The sequence below is a fragment of the Triticum aestivum genome, chromosome 3D, assembly GCF_018294505.1.
Source record: "Triticum aestivum cultivar Chinese Spring chromosome 3D, IWGSC CS RefSeq v2.1, whole genome shotgun sequence".
Classification (NCBI taxonomy): Eukaryota; Viridiplantae; Streptophyta; class Magnoliopsida; order Poales; family Poaceae; genus Triticum; species Triticum aestivum.
This window is the reverse complement of record NC_057802.1, coordinates 100,295,830-100,299,429: the sequence shown is the minus strand read 5'-3', so window position 1 is coordinate 100,299,429 and position 3,600 is coordinate 100,295,830.

Here is a 3,600-nt window from a genome sequence, read left to right as displayed (position 1 = left end):
ATCACGTGGCAGTCATGAGACTTTAGGTTCTGGAACTTTTTCTCTTGCATATTTATTATTCCCTTTATATTCGACGAGAAGCCAGTCGGGACCTTCATACTAAGAAGGCATTCAAAGAAGATTTCCTTCTCTTCTTTGGTAAGAGCGTAGCTGGCAGGACCTTCATACTGCTTTGGAGGCATGCCGTCTTTTTCGTGCAAACGTTGCAGGTCCTCCCGTGCCTCAGCTGTATCTTTTGTCTTCCCATACACGCCCAAGAAGCCTAGCAGGTTCACGCAAAGGTTCTTCGTCACGTGCATCACGTCGATCGAAGAGCGGACCTCTAGGTCTTTCCAGTAGGGTAGGTCCCAAAATATAGATTTCTTCTTCCACATGGGTACGCGTCCCTCAGCGTCATTCGGAACAGCTACTCCGCCGGGACCCTTTCCAAAGATTACGTGTAAATCATTGACCATAGCAAATACGTGATCACCGGTACGCATGGCGGGCTTCTTCCGGTGGTCTGCCTCGCCTTTGAAATGTTTGCCTTTCTTTCGACATTGATGGTTGGTCGGAAGAAATCGACGATGGCCCAGGTACACATTTTTCATGCATTTGTCCAGGTATATACTTTCGGTGTCGGCTAAACAGTGCGTGCATGTGTGGTATCCCTTGTTTGTCTGTCCTGAAAGGTTACTGAGAGCGGGCCAATCGTTGATGGTTACAAACAACATCGCGTGCAGGTTAAATTCCTCCTGTTTGTGCTCATCCCACGTACGTACACCGTTTCCATTCCACAGCTGTAAAAGTTCTTCAACTAATGGCCTTAGGTACACATCAATGTCGTTGCCGGTTGCTTAGGGCCTTGGATAAGAACTGGCATCATAATGAACTTCCGCTTCATGCACATCCAAGGAGGAAGGTTATACATACATAGAGTCACGGGCCAGGTGCTGTGATTGCTGCTCTGCTCCCCAAAAGGATTAATGCCATCCGCGCTTAAACCAAACCATACGTTCCTTGGGTCACCTGCAAACTCATCCCAGTACTTTCTCTCGATTTTTCTCCACTGCGACCCGTCAGCGGGTGCTCTCAACTTCCCGTCTTTCTTACGGTCCTCACTGTGCCATCGCATCAACTTGGCATGCTCTTCATTTCTGAACAGACGTTTCAACCGTGGTATTATAGGAGCATACCACATCACCTTCGTAGGAACCCTCTTCCTGGGGGCTCACCGTCAACATCACCAGGGTCATCTCGTCTGATCTTATGCCGCAATGCACCGCATACCGGGCATGCATTCAGATCCTTGTACGCACCGCGGTAGAGGATGCAATCATTAGGGCATGCATGTATCCTCTACACCTCCAATCCTAGAGGGCATACGACCTTCTTTGCTGCATATGTACTGTCGGGCAATTCGTTATCCTTTGGAAGCTTCTTCTTTAATATTTTCAGTAGCTTCTCAAATCCTTTGTCAGGCACAGCATTCTCTGCCTTCCACTGCAGCAATTCCAGTACAGTACCAAGCTTTGTGTTGCCATCTTCGCAATTGGGGTACAACCCTTTTTTGTGATCCTCTAACATGCGATCGAACTTCAGCTTCTCCTTTTGACTTTCGCATTCGTCCTTGCATCGACAATGACCCGGCGGAGATTATCATCATCGGGCACATCGTCTGGTTCCTCTTGATCTTCAGCAGCTTCCCCCGTTGCAGCATCATTGGGCACATCGTCTGGTTCCTCTTGATCTTCAGCAGTTTCCCCCGTTACAGCATCACCGTATTCAGGGGGCACATAGTTGTCATCGTCCTCTTCTTCTTCGTTGTCTTCCATCATAACCCCTATTTCTCCGTGCCTCGTCCAAACATTATAGTGTGGCATGAAACCCTTCTAAAGCAGGTGGGTGTGAAGGATTTTCCGGTCAGAGTAAGACTTCGTATTCCCACATTTAGGGCATGGACAACACATAAAACCATTCTGCATGTTTGCCTCAGCCACTTCAAGAAAATCATGCACGCCCTTAATGTACTCGGAGGTGTGTCTGTCACCGTACATCCATTGCCGGTTCATCTGCGTGCATTATATATAATTAAGTGTGTCAAAAACCATTACAGAATATCATGAATAGATAATTAAGTAACCAAATTAATAGAAGTTCATCATCACATTAAAACCAAAGTACATACATAGTTCTCATCTAACAACATATAGCTCTCCAGAGCATCTAATTAATTAAACCATACATTTAAAGTAAGAATTTTTTTCTTTCAGAAAGAAGATAAGAACAAGAGGCTCACCACGGTGGTGCCGGCGACGAGATCGGCGCGGGCGATCGACGGCGGTGAAGACGGGAATGGGACGTGACGGGCCGCTAAACCTAGACAAATCTCGAGGAAAATGGAGCTTTGAGGTCGAGCTTCGAGAGGAGAAAGCTTAACTAGTGTGGCTCGGGCATTTCATCGAACACCTCATGTGCATAGGAGGTGAGCTAGAGCACCACGAAGCCCTCCCCTCGCCGGCCAGAGAAAAACAGAGCACTGGAGTGCTCTGCTCGCGGGCGAGGGGTATATATAGGCACCTCATTGGTCCCGGTTCGTGGCATGAACCGGTACTAAAGGGCAGCCTGTGGTCCCGGTTCAAGCCACCAACCGGGACCAATGGTGGTGGGCCAGGAGCGAGGCCCATTGGTCCCGGTTCATCCTACCAACCGGGACCAAAGGGGCCAGACGAACCGGGACCAATGCCCCCACGAGGCCCGGCAGGCCCCTGGCCTCACGAACCGGGACCAGTGCCCCCATGGGTCCCGGTTCTGGACTGAACCGGGACTATGGGCTGACTCGGCCTGAACCAAAGCCCTCTTTTCTACTAGTGGAGAGAGAGAGAGAATCTTGGAACCATGTTTGGCCTCTCTGTGGTAGGAATTAGGTAAAGAAAGACTATGATGACCCACACACTTGAACCTTCAACCCTTCTTAACATCGCGATTTTCCTAGGACTCAAATAACCAAAAATCTATGGAGTATCTTGATCAGAACCGACACCTTTCCCCCTTTTTGAATTGGGGAGGGGGGCTATTTTCCACCATCCTTCCCATGAAACATGATTAATCATATGTGGATAAATTGATAAACACATTACTCCCATTGATCCTACTCATGGACACCAAAAGACACTCAGAGGACTAAATGCACTTCCAAAGCTCTACCATCCTTTATCGATCGTGTGACTCAAAATCATTTCTTTTGTTAAATGTTTAACCTTAGGTGGCATGGCCATGCATTTTTTTAGAATGATCGCTCGAGGCCCCAGCAATATCTCTCTCATTATAGATGGAAAAATTCCATGTCGACTGGCCACGCCTCATAGCATGCTTCATGACAAACAAGAAAGCAACATTTATAACTGTGCAATTACGGCGTAGCATTTGGCAACCCCTAAGTAAATGTCTACATACACCAAGTATGTACGACAATCTTAGCTCTAAGGACATCACATATACATTGTAAGAGACAACTAAAAAGCATCTCAGTTGCGTGTCAACTTAGGTTTGTCCAACCTTATTTTCTTAACATGTGCACACACTATTGGTTTGGAGGAAGTGTTACGGGACGGAGGGAGT